The sequence below is a fragment of the Coenobita brevimanus genome, chromosome 21, assembly GCF_032717465.1.
Source record: "Coenobita brevimanus isolate Jiangsu-jjx chromosome 21, ASM3271746v2, whole genome shotgun sequence".
In the NCBI taxonomy this organism is placed as follows: domain Eukaryota; kingdom Metazoa; phylum Arthropoda; class Malacostraca; order Decapoda; family Coenobitidae; genus Coenobita; species Coenobita brevimanus.
Genome location: NC_136974.1, coordinates 11,021,018 through 11,039,721, shown reverse-complemented (window position 1 = coordinate 11,039,721; position 18,704 = coordinate 11,021,018). Strand labels below are relative to the sequence as shown.

General features: G+C 41.2%; 1 pseudogene; it reads right to left on the bottom strand.

The window, feature by feature from the left end:
- Positions 1–5,276: 5,276 nt before the first annotated feature.
- Positions 5,277–5,372, bottom strand: LOC145392279 (5S ribosomal RNA; annotated as a pseudogene).
- Between the last annotated feature and the right edge of the window lie 13,332 nt (positions 5,373–18,704).

Genomic DNA, 18,704 nt, shown 5'->3' with positions numbered 1-18,704 from the left:
TTTTTCGTTACCATCACATAATTGTACCACACCACAGATGACGTGAACACTAAACAGGAACAGAGATGTTTTTGTCACTAATGTTAAAATAAACAGCAAGCACAAACTAAGAAGAGTCATTTCAGCATAGTCAACCCAGTTACTTTTCTGTGAAAGTGCCATTCAATGAAAGCCTTGTTCGAACACCACGGAATATCATGGTGATGCCGCCTAATGACAGTCAGGATGTACTGTTTCTGTCTCTTGTCCTTCGTGAGGGTCGAGTTGAATTTAGTCACAAGAGAAATTGCTCTTTCAGTGCAGTCATTAACAACCGTCACCTTATCACACTCCACTTTGAACCTTTTGTAGATGGGGTCTTCATCCCATTCCTGGTGTATCCTCTGTAAGAGTCGGTCAGCTTGGTCATCTCCATCTGGAAGGAGGGCTCCAAAAATGCTCATGGTCTTGGCTGTCACGAACTCACTCAGAGTCTGCCAAGGAGAAAAGTTCTTGCTTTCAAGTCGACTCAGAACTTTTTTCCTTGGAAGTTTCTTCTTTGACATGTCTATCCGTTCGTCAAAAATGGTCAAGCCGTTCATCTCCTCCGAAACGTAACAGAGATGCAGCTTCCAAGCTGCAAGAGCTGTCTTGATGAGGCTTTGCTCAGGCAGGCTGCTCTGGAGATAGCACTTGATGTCAATGTCGTTTTGGGAAGCAAATCTGGCAATTATCACTTCGTTCCAGTCCTTGACATAACTGAGTGCAACAAACAGGCCGACACTTCGCATTGCATGCCTCTCCTGAACAGTAAGCTTAAACTGAGTCCTGAACAGGTATATCTTGAGAGCACGGATGGTTTTTGACATCCACCTGGATTAGCATAATACACCAGGCATTCAGATGTTAACCGAGCTGTCTGGAACTTCACCCAAGAACAGGAATGCCAGAAGAAGTTCTGTGAAATCATTCCTAGGGTGAAATTTTAGCTGCAATGCTGACTAGAGATATTCGACTGCTGATGCCTTTTCCTGAACTAAATCACCACCATCAGAGAATAGCTCTGCAAAATCTTCATCTTCTGTGGCTGGAATCCCAGGGGCTTTGTCTATGAAAATCCACTGCTTCTGGAAATGCACAAAAAGTTCAGTGTTCAGTCCTGATGCTGGCCTGTATGCCTTCTTGGAAACGTCAGACAAAACAACCTCAAGAACATGATGCTCACGCACTGCCCACAGCAGCGCTCGATTCAGACCCTGCAGTATCTCCACACATGTTCTATCAGACAGGCCAATGTTTGAAGCAGTAGTGTCAAACACTATTCCCTTGATATTCTCTTCAAAGTACTGGTCTTGAAGGAGGCTCAGGAAACAATCTGCTTGAACAGTCCCAGTGCGATTGGTAACTTTTGGGAGACCAAGCAGGATTTCTCGGATTTCTCGATCTTCATCTGTCACCAGGACCGCAGCACGGTCAACTTTCTCGTTCAGGTTAGGCCAGGCAGCAGCTTCGTGTCCCAGTGTAAGAGAAGATGCACTGTTGGCGGTATGTCGTGTTCCTTTGCTTCAGCTGCTGTCATTTCACACTTCTTAATTCGATGGGGATGGATAGAGCTTCTGGAGTCCGTTAGTTCATTCAAGTTTAGACTAGTCATTCAAGATAAGGCTCCCAATGCAAACATCGATGTCCTGTCTGATATATTCACTCAATGTAATGTTGATATCACCACAGGAGAAAGAAAAGTGCAGGCAATCTCCTTGACACTCTTTGGCTTACTTGCTGTTTGACGAAGCTTGTGGGCAAACTCCAGATGTCCAACACCTACAACCGATGGTGAAGAAAAAAAATAGGGAATCATTCTTCAATAAATCGATTGTCTGAGCCATAGCTTCCTTGTCTCTATCGGATTTTTGCTTTCTCTTCAGCTCTGTCTCTATTCGCCTGCATCACCTCACAGGATTTGTGGAGCAGCTGGTTGGCTCTTGCCATTGTTGATCGCATGCAATCATCCTACTGACTGATTAGAAAAGCCCGGTCTTCTTTGTTTTTGATCTGCATCTGGGCATCTCGTTTGGAGATGTCACACATTTCATCATGGTCTCCAAAAAAGATATCATCCATCATTCGACATGACTCTGACTCCTTCAGTCAATTTTTCTTCACCTTTTCATACTGTTCAGCTAGTCCCAGAAGCTTCTTTCAGTAGCAGACGGTCAAGATTGGAACATTGGCTGAACCCCAGAAATTAAAGAACACTGTCAGTGTTGTTTTCTTCAGGATTATGTGGTGGTAAAAAAAAAAAGCCTGAGCACTTGACCTTCAACCTGCACAGCCCTGGAGACGTGATTATTCGTCCTGACATTTTGTCACAACTGGCCCTGGAGACGTGAATTAACATTCTGCAATAGCAAACTCTGTCACGGCTACATTTTTCAAAATTCGCCGGTGATTTTTGGCAGGCAAACAGGGCAGACCTTCCTCTACCAGCCACCAGTCAGTACATTGAGCGATCCCTGTTTCAAGAGTCAGTACAGTCAGTACAGTGAGCGATCCCTGTTTCAAAGAGTACCACAGCCTTCAGCACTACTAACAATGTGTGTAGTTGCACTATATGACACTGTAAATAATTGTAAATCATTGTAAATATATTCTAGCGCTTGTATAAAGTGAGAAACAGTAGAGTGTAGGTGAAAAAGACACACATAGAGTCAGTTCAGTGAGTGATCAGTTGACGATTTCTATATGTTCTGTCAGGACAAATATGCATATATACCCTATAATACTGTATGTAACCTATTGTATTCTTGTAAGACTTACAAATTTCTATGTAATAAACCACTTTGTATGTTCCTTGAGTCTTTTAGTCATATCTGGTACAGTTACCCATAGCATAGGCTGGGGGAATGAGGGCGCATGGTGGGCCTTCACAGAGAACCCCATCGCCAAGGAGGTACTAAGAAATCACACCTCTTGGCCCAGGTGAGGACTTTAAAGGTTGTTTTCCATTGTTTCTCATCAAAAGTGGAGGTTCTAGGCAAGAAAACCCGAGGTCGAAAATTTGTTGGGTCTGGGTGTTTTCTAAGGTCCAAAAGTTGCCAGACTGCATTGGTTAACCCCCACCACATTCAACGCCTGATATGAGGTGATATGCAGGCCACCCCTGGCCACGCTGATTTCCTCATATGAGGTGATGGATTTTGGAGCCATAATTTCAAACACGAGGAATCATCAGTGGTTTCCATGAGAATGTTGAGTCTCCTACATGATAACTGTTGCCAAGCCCTGTCACATTGCAATTGCCAAATATCGCATATTCAGTAATATTTAGATATGCAGGCCATCCCTGGCCATGCTGATTGCCTCACGCAAGGCAACGGGTTTCAGCATCATAATTTCAAGCACGAGGAAGCGTCAATGGTTTCCATGGGAATGTTGAGTCTTCCTCTACATTATCAGCACCACTGCCAAACCCTGCCACACCACAGTTGCCAAATAGCGCATATTTAGTAATTCAATTCTCGTTTGTAGCCCAGCAATGGAGGAATCACGCCCGTCTACCTCCCATAATGCTGGCAACTTATTGCCGACCTCACACTCGCCCAAGAGGCATAAATTACAAAAGACAAGGATGATGCAGAGTTTGAACTCAGAAACACAATCTGATGACAAAAAATCAACTTAATATTAAAAAAAGTCCAAAAAAAAAATAGACTCTAGGAAGGTAGTCAGGTTGCTAAGCATTAGCGCAGCAGGGGTTAAATGGTAGTTGACAACCAGTGATCATCTCTGCAGGTTAACGATTAACTAAACAGAAGCACTGTTCGTGTAGCAGCTGTAGCCATATCACCTGCAAATAGAAACTCAGCTTGAATTAGAGAAAGGCATGCAAATAAGCTGTACAAAATAGTACACACACACACACACACACACACACAAACATATGCAGCGTCAGTTAACACACCTGTCTCCTCACTCTGCACTGGTCACTCTTAGCCACAGCTGGCCATACCTAAATAGGATCCTTATATGAGTCAGGCTCTGTACTGTGTTAAACTAAATGGCGTTCTAACATAGTGGAGCAAGTTTAAGCAAAAGTGTTGTCCTGATAACAGAATATAGCCAATTAGTGCAGGAATGCACTGATCAAGCTTCAAGCTGTTTCGTCCACCATAGGCGAGTACCAAGGAGATGCATACTTGTAAGTGTAATACTTTCTTAGTAATACCACAAGATGACAACCATCTTTAGTAAACCGAATATGGAATGAGTTAAGAAAAAGGATAAAGGCAGAAAACAAGATGATTTCTACCAGGAATTGGTTGAAATGGAAACATATAACAAAGTAACAGGGAGGGTGAACAAATTGGAGAAGGCATTTTAGAGTGAAATGGATTAAATTAAGAAGCAACTGCCCATGCAAAAGGAGGAAAATGAAAAATAAATAAAGGAATTAAACAACAAAGACACAACAATCGATGAACTGTCAGTTGAGGTAGGTTCACTTAGAAGGAAGATTAGTGAAATGGCAAGTACTGTTGTCAGCCATGACAGTATTATGGAGGTGTTCTGAAGTGATACAAGGACAATTAGCTAAACAAGAAATCTGACAGATCAAAACGGTGAAACTAAAGAGAAAATAACCCAGGTGAATGAAGTGATGCAAAGTTACAAAGATAATGTGGAAACTACGTCTGCTGAAATGGTGAAAGTAAAGAAAACCTTAGAAACAAGAGCTGAAGAAAAAAGCATTAGAACGGAAGTGAAAAAAAACAACAACAACAACCCCAAGTTGGTCAAAGATTTAGCAGATATCAACAAATCTACAGTAATCACTGCTATAGATAGGGAAGAAAAAAACAAAATCTCGAGAGATAAAAAAAGGGCAAAGATAATGACCATACTGAAGGAAGTATCAGAGGAAATCTGTAATAAAGACATAGAGGAACACAGAAACTAGGGAAATATGAAAGAAAAGTCAAGGCCCCTGAAAGTACCCTTCCTGAGTGCGAACACTGTGGATGAAATACTAAAAAGTGCTATCAAACTCATGGAAAAAGGGGCCTAGAAAAAAAGTATGTATAAAAAGATGCCTAACGCAAATGGCACTGGGAATACTAAAGGAGAAGAGGGAAGAGGCAAAAACAAAGAATGAGGGAAGATCAGAGATTCATTCATTCATTCATTGCCAGACGCCATGTATCCCACACAGGGTGGCCAAGGGCTTAGAGTTAATTGTTTTACAGGGAGGGGCACTAATCCTCCACCAACCCCACTTGACACGTAGGGATGCCAACAGCATCTGGTGTTCCCAGGCGGTCACCCATCCAAGTACTAACCAGACCCAACGTTGCTTAACTTCGCTGATTGGACGGGAAGCGGTGTACTCAACGTGAGTAAATTTTTTTTTTTTTTACAAAGCAATTCAATTGCAGGTACGAAAGTGGTACATAACCAACAGGGAATAAAAAAGAGGAAGGTGGTAGACTCAAGTTAGGGCAAGTATGTAAACAAGATGATTAAGTTGATGTAGTCAAATGTAGATGGATTGGTGTCTAAATTATTAGAGATAGAATACTAAACCAAAAGAAAATGAACCATATATTATTTGCCTGAAACAAAATTAACCCCAAAGATATCAAATGATACCCATAACTTAGAGGAATACAATATATGGAGAAGAGATAGAAATTTAAGAAAGGGGGAAGGAATTATAATCTTAACAGAAAAACCCAGAGGTCAAACAAACAAACAAAAAACTAGATATACCCTCATAAATAGAACTGATTGCATTAGAGATTAACACATCTGAAGGGAAATTAATTGTGGCAAATTTATACATGCCACCCAAAACAAACACTTGGGAAACTGACGAACATAAACACTTCGCAGAAATTACAAATCAGAGTTTAACCCGCCCCGTCCCGTCGACGTATGGGTATGTTGCAACATTTTGCCTTTGCCAGTCCCGGCGACGTACTGGTACGTCGTGCAATTGCAAGGTCCATAATTTCCACAATTTTCAATTTTCATGCGTGATTTTTCGTATATATACACGGGACACCTTCCTCTATTCCTCTACAAGTTGCCAAGCAGGGACAATGCCTTACAGCACATAACCTCCCCCCTCACCCCTTCACGCCATTGTCTCGGCAATTCACCTGCTACCAGTGACCTGGCCAGTAAAGATATTCAGGGCCAGAGTGATTCCCCAATCGATGGCAATGTGGAAGACAAAGTTTACATAGCATTAGAAGAAGAAACAGTCAGAAATAATGATCAGGTAATGTGGCAAAAAAAGGTCAGGTATGGTGATTAGTTAGTGAGTGAAAATGCTTATAATGGCTATATTACTGCTTGAAAACTAATATACTCTCATACTACATATAAATTCGTACCAAGTAAATAAATACCGTTTATGAGTTGTGTGAAATAGTTACCCTCCCATAGAACTCGTTTTCTTTGGTGCCAGCATGTTAGAAAACACAGTCAGGTAAGGAGGAACTCCTACCTGGATCAAGTATTTTAAACCTCCGGTGAGCGATTTCTCTATGAATTTTCGATGTTTCTCACCAAAAGCGGAGGTGTTAGTAAAAAAAATTTTTTTCAAAAATACCTCGGGATTGGGGGATGTTGGAGGTGAGGAAAACCTCGGGACGTGACGGGTTAAGAACATTACTACATAGAATGGAAGAGAAATCTGAAAGAATTCTAATAACTGGAGATTTCAATACAAATATAAATTGGAATCTAGATATAAAAACCCATGAAAGCTGTTAGGATCAAAAGCTCCTTGATCTTGTGCAGGAGTTTTTCCCAACATGGCATGTAAAGGAAAACACCAGAAAAAGAGGACTTAATGATCCATCAGTACTACATCTTATATTTTCTAGGCAAGAAAATGATATTGACTGTATAATGTATCACCCGCCATTCAGGAAAAACGACCATGCAGTATTAAACTGCAACTTCGGGTATGCATGTGACGTTACCAGTAATGAGAGTTACAAAAAGAGTCTTAACTACAAAAAAAGCAACTATCATGACCTGAAGAAGTACTTCTTAGAAATAGATTGGGAAAGCTTAGAGGACAAGATTTAAATATTATATCTAGAAAATTCTGTGATTTTTATGAAACAGGAGTCCAAAATTACATTCCTCAGCACGAACAAATAGAAATGAAAATAAAGAAATTGTTTACTACAGAATGTAAAAAAAAAAAAAAAAAAAAAAAAAAAAAGAGATTTGCTGTGGAATAGATACAGAAGACAATAGTGAGAGGGCATATAACAACTATAAACAGGCAAAAAATTATTATACAAAGATAAGGGGGGAGGCTCAGAGACAGTTTGAGGAAGACATTATAAATAAAAGTAGTAATCAACTTGAGCTATTTTGCAGCTATATCTGAAGCAAAACCGAAGTTACAGATAAAATACAGTCCATTACGGATGAGGGGATCATGTGTACACAGGAAGAAGATATTAGTGAAACACAAAATAAAAACTTTCAATCAGTTTTTACACAAGAAAATAAATTTGAAAGAGATGGAACATGCATGCCCACGTGTATGAAAAGATATGCAAATATCAGAAAAAGAAGTACAGGAAGAGTTACTTAAATCAGACAAAGGAAAAGCAAATGGTTCTGACGAAATCTCAGGTTGGATGCTGCATGAATGTGCAGAACAGTTAAGGAGACCATTGTATTTAATATTCAAGGAATCTTTAGGTCAAGGTAAACTACGTGATATTTGAAAGAAAGCAAACACTGTTCCTCTACTCAAGAAATGGAATAGACAGAATTCGCTCAACTACTGACCAGAAGCCTATCACTGACCAGTGTTGTAAGTAAGAAAATAGAAAAGGTGAAAGGAAAAGTTTGAGTAAACCATCTAGCAGAACACAGTATGATAACAGAAAGGCAGTTCAGTTATAGAAGGGGAAAACTCATGTGTTACTAATCTATTAAGCTACTATGACAGAGTTGCAGAAACATTACAGAAAAGAGAAAGATGGGTGGACAGTATCTATTTAGATATCAAGAAAGCATCTGACATCAAAAACTTTTATAGAAACTATAGCATTAAGGAGGTATCCAAGGCAATCTGTACTGTTGGATGCAGGATTTTCTCAGAAAAGCAGAAATGAAAACATTATTAAGGGAAAATTACTCATCACGGAGTGAAGTGACTAACAGGGTTCCACAGGGCTCAGTGCTGACACCAATTATGTTTTTAGTATATATAAATGACATAGATAGTAACAGTGGAAATGGAAGCTTTCTAAATTATCTTTGCGGATGATGCAAAAATACAAAGGAAAATTTCTAACACAGGTTCTTGCAAAGAGCGACAAGAAGAATTAAATAAGTTTCATGAATGGAGCAGTAAATGGTAAATGGAATTTAATGTGGACAAGTGTCATGCAATTAAGCTTGGTAAAAGTGAGAAAAGACTAGATTTCGATTATAAGTTACAGTAGGAAGATCAACCCTACACATATCAGAAAGGGAGAAGGACCTAGGAGTGATTATACACTGGTCAACAGCCAAAATGGTTCTGACTTATCCTCACTTGTTTCTAACTAATTTGTTACCCCCAATTTCTAAACTGACCCTAAAATTTTAGTATCATGTAACCTTATAAGGGAAGGAAAATTCCATTAAATGTGCAAGTTTGTCAAATAAGTGTCAGTAAGTCTATATATTGTTTCAAATATAATATACTTAGCCCTTAATTCATATAATATACTAAGCACAAATTGATATATAAACAAAACATCATTACATGACCTTTGCACAGTACAAGTACCTCTGCATTTTGCGTTTGTAGGAACAATTACCCTCATCCTGTTAAGTCCAACAATAGTCGTTCATCATGTCTGGACTGAATCGCCCTTGATATCGGCTCTCCATAATGACAATTTCGTAGTGAAACCTTTTGCTAAGTTCATCACTGACATTGCCAAGAATAAATAGAAAGAAGTCCAAATGAGAATAGAAGAAATTTGTCTTGAGCAACATTCGAGCACCAAGTGCATAGTAACTCTTCAACATCTTGTCCACAAGCTCCTCATAATTCAGTGCTCGAATAATTCCTAGGTAAATCTTTGTAATAACCATGAAGCTCTCCCAAGCAGCCCTTTTCAGCTCAGATGAGCTCTTTACAAAATCCTTATCGTTGAGTATAAGATGAATTTGAGGGACAATTGGAAAAAAAAAAAAAAAAGTCTTTACACTGGCCTCAGACACAATGCCTTGGAACTTTGTTAACAAGCAGTGGAAACCAGCACCATCCTGATTCAAGGCCTTCACAAAGTTCTTCATCAAAGTTTCAAATGAAGAGGTTTCTTAAGACAGTTGACCCTTCCAGTCATATCTTTCGGTCACACTGCCGATTCCTGTTGTCTGTAATGCTTAGCGTCTGCTCTGCTGTCCCATGAACAGAGAAAACACATGTGCTTTGTGTAACCTTGCTAAAGTCCTAGAAGCAAGCAGATCACTTTCAGGTCCCAACAGATGCTCCCTTCATGTGTTTTGTAGCTAGCAGCGGTCAACAGTATACTCATAGATTCATAACTTTCATTCATTCCATGGGCATGCTTTATTGGAACAGAAGGAAACTCATTTCCATTATGGAGAAGGACTGCCTTCAGTGCATTCTTCCCAGAATCTAGGAACAACCACCATTTTCCTTTTTGATATGGATGAGACAAATATGTCGCATAAACGATACAACATCATAACAGTAACAAAGCATGTCATCCCTCTTGACAGCTTTTCATGTCTATGTTGGAAGATGATGGTACAAACTCCACCTTGAAGCATGTTCCATTGCTTGACTCGAGATCCAAGAAAATCACTTTTCTTCTTGGAGGAGTTAAGGTCTCTTATAAGGTCATGCAGCTCTACCTGACTGATGAGGTGTGGCTCCATGCTCTCAAAATCTTCTTGAAAGTCGGCATCCATGCAACACTCCTCCTCACTAGATTATGATTCACTTGTGGTACTTAATGGAGGATCTCGAACTGGAAGCTCAGGGCCATGGGGTGCTTGCCTTAGAGAAGGTACGTAAGGATACCTGATCTTAGACATAGTTTACACTGAATTCCCTTTGGTGTTAGTGAGGAAAGAGTAGCAGCCAGGACAGGGATCATTTGGTTCGTCCTAAACCACTGTTAAAGCGAAAGGCTTACCTGATGGCCGTTTCATGTGGTTTACACCGAGCTTGCATGCAATATGGGGTGCCCACTTCTTGTCTTGATTACCATCAGGACATCTGGAGTAATGTTTGTAACCACTCTTAACATTCCTTGTAGCTGGTCTCTTCAGGCTTTCAGATGTGAAGAATCCGCAGATGTAGCAGAAACAGTCTGATGCATTCATACAGTTGCAGTGCTTCATTGCTTGCCAACACAGATCAAGGCACTGTAACAGTAAAGAAAAGCTGAAATGGCATAACAACATATATAAGATTACCATTGCATACATTGGTGTAAAAAAAAAAAAAAAAAAAATCACCTGCTGGATGGTGGGAAAATTTTACCCGAATTTTGGCTGTGGCTGCTTCATTTTGACTTGTTAAATATCCTGTGATCCAGGTACTTAACTGAAACTGATATAACCGCCGCAATTACTGGTTGAATACAACTTTACAAGGTAGAGCTGTCTCAATGACTCTATGATTGGTGTCGAATAGAATTTTCCAATACATGAGCAGATTTTCCAATGGCATAATGGTTCTCGACAACTTAACGTGCTGCCGAAAATTGGATATCATATTAGAAATATAAAGGTTCATATTGCTTAGAATCACCGAAAAGTTTACGTGAATCATCACACTTTTAAAATTTTGTCGCGCAGCGTTATCAGTAACAGACCATAGTATCTCCAGCTGGCCACATCAGTGAGAAGGTACAGTCGCCAAACTTTCCACCTGGGCCACCTAACCGCGATACGTGGGTAACGGGTGCTGGCAACAGTGTATCTGTTTGTTCGTGTGAACATGCCCGACGGAAGTTCGGATCATCAACTCTTGTCTTCCGTAGTGAACCTCAGAGTTCATTTCAATATTCAGTCGACAATTTTTAGCCGACAGAATTTCAAAGGAACTTCTTGAAAGCATTGGATAATGCAAGTATTGAAAACAGTAAAATAATGTAAAAGACCGCATCTTTACATATATTACATATTTATAAACGTATTCTTTTTCATTATTACATGATAAACCCATTCCCAAAAACTATCTATTTAATACTGGAGGGAAAAACCGTCGTGTGACTGGCCTTTACAGTAGAAAAAGATACCTGTGTCTGACTGTTCATTTTGGATTTCGCCAGTCCAAGGCCAGTCTCGATTAAACCTACTGAAATACCATTCTTGATCCGAGACATGATTAGATAAGTTAGGTCATTGATCGTTACAGGATTACTCACTGGGCGGATATTAATTTAAACTTAGGAAAGATAGAAACTGTATATGTCGGAGGTTGAAACTCGTTCGTTGAGGCAGAATACTGCCCCAAGTCAGGTAGTCGTGAGTCGACCGACGTGATGTGTGCCACAGGTTGCACGGACCAAGGCCAAATAGGTATAGTATAATATATATATATATATATATATATATATATATATCATCTCATCAGTTGTTTGAGTGTCCACTGCAGGACCGTCCTATCCCGACCGAAGTAGGGACGATACAGCCAATGTATCTCTACCAAGTGGCTTAGGCTGTCTGGTAGAGTTTGTATGTAGGGTGAAATGTGCTTGTAATTGTAATCGTAGGCAAGTGTTGGAATGCCTTTGGATGTGTGTGTAGTCTGTGAACCAAGTGTAATCGGCCTGCGCAAGCCGACTGGGTGGAAGCATACTTTATAGTATGCAACACTGGTTCAACCACAGCAGCCCTTGTGTCCGCCAATGCAGTACGTGGCCAGAAGAACACTCCCAAAGTTTATTACCCTGGCGGGGCGCGAACCCTCGTTCTTCAGGGTGCGAAAACGCACACTTTACCACAGAGGTTCCCTATATATATATATATATATATATATATATATATATATATATATATATATATATATATATAATAGTATATATAATAGTATATATTTATATCATAATGTTATATACTGTATATTACCTTATTATGAAATTAATATAGTCATATTTATTTGGCCTTGGTCAGGCCGACCTATGGCACACAACAGCTTCCCGTGCAACCAGTTTCAGGCAACTGGCTGAGTCAATGGGAAAGCCGCCTTACTCCTAAGACATTTTTCTTCCCACCCAACTCCACACCAAGCCATCTATGAGGTGAACTCTGACTCTGATGGATGTTCACTACGGACGAAGAGTTGATAATCCGAACTTTCGTCGATAAACACGAACAAACAGATATACTGTTGCCAGCACCTGTTACCCACCTCTGGCTAGATGGCCCAGGTGGAAAGTTTGGAGACTGTACGCAACATTTATACATTGCTAATATGAGAATAGCATTCATCTAAATAAATGAAAACATGCTGAGAATGACTATAACAGCATTCATCAGACCAACCCTGGAGTATGTATCAGTAGTCTGGAATCCTTATCTCAAAAAACACATAGATAAGATTGAAAAAGTACAAAGGGTAGCTACAAGATGGGTACCAAGCTTAAGGGATCTAAGCTACGAAGAAAGACTAGGAAAATTGAATCTACCAACACTACAGGAAAGAACAAAAAGAGGAGACATGATTATGCTATATAAAGTCATCTCAGGGAATGAGAAAATAGGCATAAATGAATATTCATTATAAGCTATGGGGAAGCATCAGCAAGAGGACACTGTCAAAAGCTACATGAAAAGAGAGGTGATAAAGATGTAAGGAAATTCATTTTCCGTAACAGGGCAATTGATCGGTGGAATGCACTACCGAGTGAAATTGTATGCTTAACCCGCCCCGTCCCGGAGACGTGAATTCACGTCCTCACATGATGTGCACTCATATCCCGGAGACGTAAATTAACGCGGCAACATTGCAAGGTCCCTAATTTGCACAATTTTCAATATAATTTGCACAATTTTCAATTTTCGCGAGTGATTTTTGGCACGTATACACGGGACACCTTCCTCTACAAGATGCCAGGTAGGGACAATGCCTTACCCAGCATGACCTCCTCCTCCCCCCTGCATGCCCTTTTCTCAGCAATTCACCTGTTATCAGTGACCTGGCCAGTAAAGCCATGTCATGCCACGGTACGAAATTCAGGGCCAGAGTGATTCCCCAATCGATGACAATGTGGAGGACAAACATTAGAGGAAGAAACAGTCAGAAATGATGATCAGGTAATGTGGCAAAAAAAGGTCAGGAATGGTGATGAGTTTAGTGAGTGAAACAATGCTTATAATGCCTATATTACCATTTGAAAACCAATATACTCTCGAACTACATATAAATTCGTACCAAATAAATAAATAAATACCGTTTATGAGTGGTGTGGAATAGTTATCCTCCCGTAGAACTCGTTTTCTTTGCAGCCAGCCTGATAGAAAACCCTGTAAGGTAAGGAGGTACTCCTACCTGGATCGAGTATTTTAAACCTCAGGTGAGCGATTTCTCTATGAATTTTCGATGTTTCTCACCAAAAGCAGATGTTTGAGCCAAAAAAAAAAAAGGTCCAAAAATGTCGGGACTGGGGCGTACCACTGCCCAGAAAACGTCAGGATGGGGCGGGTTAAGGTTATGTATGATAAAAATGGTTTAACACACGGGACAGTATGAGCTTGACTCACCCCTGTAAAGATACAATTACGTAAGAACAATTAGTTAAGAACACACACACACACACACACACACACACACACACACACACACCAGTCGAGCAGGGCAGTACTCCGAAGGTGGATGGAAAGCTGATGACAGGGAGTGATGGAGCTCCCGTTTCATCAGCTCTCGGGGCTAGTTCTTGACCATCCCCTTACTTTGTCAGTGTTTCAGTAACACAGAGAGTAGGCCAGCTTGCTCTCCAATACAAGCTTCTCTAACAATCAACAACAAACTACATGCACAGTACACACTACATTTTGTTTTCAAAATTAGAAAAAAATAAAAATAAAAATGAGGCACTACAACAATGCCTCGGAGTCCCCAGGGGAGGGGGGGGCACCATAAATGCCCCCACCATCCGCCCCTCTCCCGGTGTCAACTCTTTGAGCTGCCTGGATCCACTGTCTGACTCACTTCTTCATTTCTGCAACATTCGCGGCCTTTCCTCTAACTTTCAATCTGTCGAACACCATCTCTCCTCCTCTAAGCCTCACCTTATCTTCCTTACTGAGACTCAGCTGTGTGAGGTAACTGACAGCAAGCCCTTTTCTGTACCCTCCTACTTTCTCTATACTCATTTCAAAGCCAAAGATGGATGTTGCGTATATATGGTGCAACGACCTATCTTGCTCTCATGTTCCTGAACTTGATTCTGAATTCTCTACTCTCTGGCTTCGGCTCTCCTGTCATTCTCTGACTAAATATATCTACGCTGTTTACTTATCTCCAAATTCCACTATCAAAAATTCTTCAACTCTCTTACTTCTACGATGGAACACATTCTATCCATTTCTCCTTTCTCTGAAATCACCATTCTAGGATATTTCAATGTTCACCACCACCGTTGGCTCTCCTTCCTTTTCACTGATCCACCTGGTGAACAAGCCTTCATCTTTTCTATCCTTAATGACCTAGAGCAGCTTGTACAGCACCCTACCCATGTCCCTGACCACCTTGGAGAGAACTCCAACATACTTGACCCTTCCTTACAACTAATCCTATGGCTTACACTGTTAATCTTTTCTCTCCATTGGGCTCCTCTGATCATAACCTTGTTACCTTAACCTGTCCTATCACTCTGGTACGGCCTGTTGACCCTCCAAAGAGACGTCGTCTGTGGGACTTTGGAGCTGCGGACTGGGAGGCCCTCAGGCAGTACATCTTTGATGTTCCCTGGAATGATTATTGCTTCCATGGCTGGGACCCATCTGAGTGTGCCTTGCACATTACGGAGGTTATTCTCTTGGACATGGAAGCATACATCCTTTCTCATATCCTTTGACTAAAGCAAGAAAGCCTTGGTTTAATCACTATTGTTCTAATGCTGTCCGCAACAAGGAGAGGGCCTATAAAAGGTACCGGAGCCAACCCCACCCCTGAATCACATCTTTTATATGTTTCTGCCTGGAATCGTGCTAAGTCTGTTCTTCGCTTGGCAAAAAATAAGTTCATCTGTGCTAAATGTTCTCAACTCTCCAACTCGAATTCTTCCTGCTCCTTCTGGCACCTTGCCAAAAACCTTTCTAACAACTTTACCTCATCATCCTTCCCTCCTCCTTTCTACTCTGATGCCCCTGTAGCTATTTCTTCTACTGATAAAGCAGATCTGTTTGCTCAGACTTTCTCCTCCACTTCCACCTTACACGATTCTGGTGCTGTTCCTCTATCACTTCCTCCCTCTGACTTCCTTATGGATGATATTAAAATTTCTTCAGCTGATGTATTTTCTGCCATCACTGGCCTCAGTACTAACAAGGCATATGGGCCTGATGGAGTCCCTCCTGTTGTCCTCAAGAACTGTGCTTCTGTGCTTACACCCTGCCTGGGTAAACTCTTTCGCCTTTGTCTTTCAACTTGTACGTTTCCTTCTTGCTGGAAGCTTGCTCTAATTCAGGCAGTCCCAAAGAAGGGTGACCATTCCCAACCCTCTAACTATCGTCCAATTGGTTTAACATCTTGTGTCTCAAAAGTTTTTGAGTCTATTCTTGACAGAAAACTTTTAAAGCATCTTTCCTATCACAACCTTCTTTCTGATCGACAGTATGGGTTCCGTCGGTGACGCTCCACTGGCAATCTTCTCACCTATTTTTCAGGCTCCTGGTCATCCTCCTTTCGGGACTTTGGCGAAAGCTTTGGCATTGCACTTGACATCTCAAAGGCTTTCGATCGACTCTGGCATAAATCTTTAATTTCCAAACTACCTTCATACAGTTTCTATCCTTCTATCTGTGCCTTCATCTATAGCTTCCTTTCTGGTCGTTCTATTGCCGTTGTTGTAGACGGCCATCGTTCTTCTCCTAGATCTATCAACAGTGGTGTTATTCAAGGCTCTGTCCTATCACCAACTGTTTTCCTTGTGTTGATCAATGAACTTCTATGCTGTACATCTAACCCTACCCACTCATATGCTGATTATTCCACCCTTCACCTTTCCATTCGGTTCCTGCAACGTCCATTTCAGCTGTTACTTCATCAAACAAGGGATAAGGCTATGGCACACCTAATGTCTGACTTCGCTCGTATCTCTGACTGGGGTAAAACAATCTTGTTTTTAATGCATCAAAGACTCAATTTTTACACCTATCAACTCGTCAAAATCTTCCACAGGAATACCCTCTAATGTTTAATAATATCCAGCTCAATCATGCTTCATCCTTGAACTTGCTTTGAGTTTCATTCCCACGGGACTTATCTTGGAAAGATCATATTGCATCTCTTGTAAAATCTGCTTCCATGAGATTAGGTGTGCTAAGCCGACTCCATGCCTGCTTTACCCCTGCACAGTGTCGACTTTATACACGGATTTTATTCGCCCCTGTTTAGAGTACAACTCTCATGTGTGGGGAGGCTCCCCACATACAGCCCTTCTCAGTAGGTGGAGTCAAAGACTATTCGTCTCATCAACTCTCCTCCCCTTACTGGCTCCCTTCAACCTCTGTCTCTTCACCTCATTGTTGCCTCTTTATCTCTTCTCTATCGCTACTTCAATGATCACTGCTCCTCTGAACTGTCTGCTTACATCCCTCCACCTCTATGACTGGCATGTGACACTCGTCTAGCAACAAACTCTCATCCTTTTCTGTCCAACTCTCTAATGCAAGAGTTAACCGTTACTCACAGCCTTTCATTTATGCAACAGGTCAGCTCTGGAACTGTCTCCCTCTGTCTGTATTTCCTGCTTCCTATGATCTCCTGCCTGTTAAACTCAGTGTGTCCAGGCGTCTCGAAAAGAATGGATCTTGAATTTGGCCCTCTTTTGTATTGTTTTGTTTTTGTTCTTGGAAGGAACGTTCATGCTTGCTCAGCCTTTGGTTCCTTCTTCCTTGCATTAACACACACACACACACACACACACACACACACACACACACACACACACACATTTTGTCTTAACGAGTATCCATCACAATGTGGACAACTGTAGGGGAGCGCAGTGATAGTTCGGCCAGGAGGATGGTTCGGCCACTGGCCTTCCTGAATAATGTAGGGGACCTAGATCATTGAGATTTCACATGAAGTTGCATGATCTTGCCGACAAATGGCACATGTGTTTTTGTTTTGGTTGGCCGGGAAACAGCAACATCAGGTTAGATTTTATGACTTTTCATGACCCCCATGTACTTTTTCGGTGATCCAACGTAAGCAGTAGCTCCATTAATACTTCAGGGTTGTTATCCATATATAGTGCAAATATCATTTATTGTCTATAGGTGACGTGAGAGTAGATAACACTCGAACAGCTTATGAACTCTGGGTTTTGGGGTGCCATGTGTACATCTTTATACATGGGGGATGATTCGGCCACTTGAAGTGAGGGATGGTTCGGCAGGGTTGCCAAGTGGCCGAACCATCTCTGATAATTATCTAATTATTTATTTTCTTTATTTAACAATTTTTTCTATCTATTGAAAGTAAATGAGAATAAGAGTAAAGTGATGAAGTGTACGAGGTTGATAGATGGTAGGGGGATGAATATAGTTTTGAATGGTGAGATGCTTGAGGAGGTAGATTGTTTTAAATATCTAGGGTCACATGTTGCTGTGGATGGAAGAATAGATGCAGAAGTGAAGTTTAGAATAAATGAAGTAGGAAAGGTGCTGGGAGGAATGAAAAAAGTGTTTAAATGTCGTTCGCTTAGAATGGATGTAAAGAGAAGGCTGTATGAGGGTGTTGTGGTACCGACTGCGTTATATGGGGCTGAAACATGGAATATGGGTGTAGCAGAGAGGAAAAGTTTGAATGTAATGGAGATGAGATGTCTGAGGAGTATGTGTGGAGTGACGCGTATGGATCGAGTGCGAAATGATGAAGTGCGAAGGAGAACTGGAGTTGTTCGGGAGATGGCTGGTAGAGTTGAGCAGAGGGTGTTGCAATGGTTTGGGCATATGGAGAGAACGGATAATGAGCGATTGGTGAAAAAGATAACTAGATCTGATGTGAGAGGTGTAAGACTGAGAGGAAGACCACGAATAGGATGGATGGACAGTGTGAAGAGAGCGCTGGATGCGAGAGGGATGTCCGTTGAGCAAGGAAGAGTGGCTGTGCGTGACAGAAATAAATGGAGAGAAATTGTGAATGAATAAGTGATGACGCAGCCCTGAGGGGATATTCTCCCGCATTTGGTCTGATCAGCTAGTCAGGTCAGGTGCAGGTAAGGGGATGGGTCTGTTATGATGTGGCAGGGGTAAACCAATTCAGCTGTCGGGCCCTGCTGTGGATGTCACTGCTTGCATTGCGCAGTTGACCCTTGTGCGGTGTGATGTGGTGAGGATCTGTCCGTTCTCCCCTTTGGGGCTAAGATGCGAATGAATGTGTTTGAATGGATGAGTAAATGGAGAGTGAGTCGTCCTGTCTCGGCTACCTCCCTTTCCTTGGGGGAAGCAGCCTAGGTATATAGATAGATAGATTCTATCTATCTATC